This window comes from Microtus ochrogaster, unplaced genomic scaffold (genome assembly GCF_000317375.1).
Source record: "Microtus ochrogaster isolate Prairie Vole_2 unplaced genomic scaffold, MicOch1.0 UNK14, whole genome shotgun sequence".
NCBI lineage: Eukaryota > Metazoa > Chordata > Mammalia > Rodentia > Cricetidae > Microtus > Microtus ochrogaster.
Window position 1 is genome coordinate 1,607,372 of NW_004949112.1, and position 1,042 is coordinate 1,608,413.

Genomic DNA, 1,042 nt, shown 5'->3' on the forward strand with positions numbered 1-1,042 from the left:
TGGAACTAGCTCTGTAGACCAGGCTGGTCTCGAACTCACAGAGATCCGCCTGCCTCTGCCTCCCAAGTGCTGGGATTAAAGGCCTGCGCCCGTGAGTCTTAGCTCTATAGCAGCAACAACCGAGCTCACACAACATCATAAAACAGTAGTGGTCAGCCAGCCATGTGTGCCATAATAGCTGGTGCACCAAGGAGCAAAATTACACCTCACCCTCACCCAGTCTGTCCTGTTCTTTAGATCGTAGAACTATTAAACTCTATCCTGGCAAATGTTCTTGAAGTTGTAATTAAAAACACTTCACAAACATGAGCACAGTGACACACACTTTAATCCCAGCACTTGAGAGGCAGGCGGATCTCTGTGAGTTTGAGGCCAACCTGGTCTATGGAGTGAGAGATAGCCAGGGTTACACAGTGTTGTTCTTTTTTTAAAAAAATGCTGCAACATCCCCGGTGGCAGTAGGCAGCAGAAATGCTGTAGGGCCCAAATGGTGGCGGCAGGCCATGTGGCGGCAGGCAGCGGGCCCTGGAGCAGCCAGTCTCAGACAGAGACAGCTGCTGGTCTCAGAGCAGTGGTGGCGGGCCATGTGGCAGCAGGCAGTGGGCCCCAGGCAGAGATGGCTGCTGGTCTCAGAGCAGTGGTGGCGGGCCATGTGGCAGCAGGCAGTGGGCCCCAGGCAGAAATGGCTGCTGGTCTCAGAGCAGTGGTGGCGGCCATGTGGCAGCAGGCAGTGGGCCCCAGGCAGAGACGGCTGCTGGTCCCAGAGCAGTGGCTGGTTCCAGGGAGACACATGGCGGGCAGGCAGGAGACAGAAACATGGATAGACACGACATGCAGGGTGAGGTTGAATGTTTATTCAGGGAGTTATGGATGAGGAAGGGTGAAGGGGGAACAGAGAGAGAGACAGAGAAGGGGGGAAGCTTAGAAGTGGGGAGAGAGGCAGAAGCGAGCTGCCTCTCCGAGAGGAAGATGGAAAAAGAGAGCAAGCTCAGGCTGGAAGCTGAAGATCAGCCTGCCTCAGTGGATGGGGAGGGGAATGGGT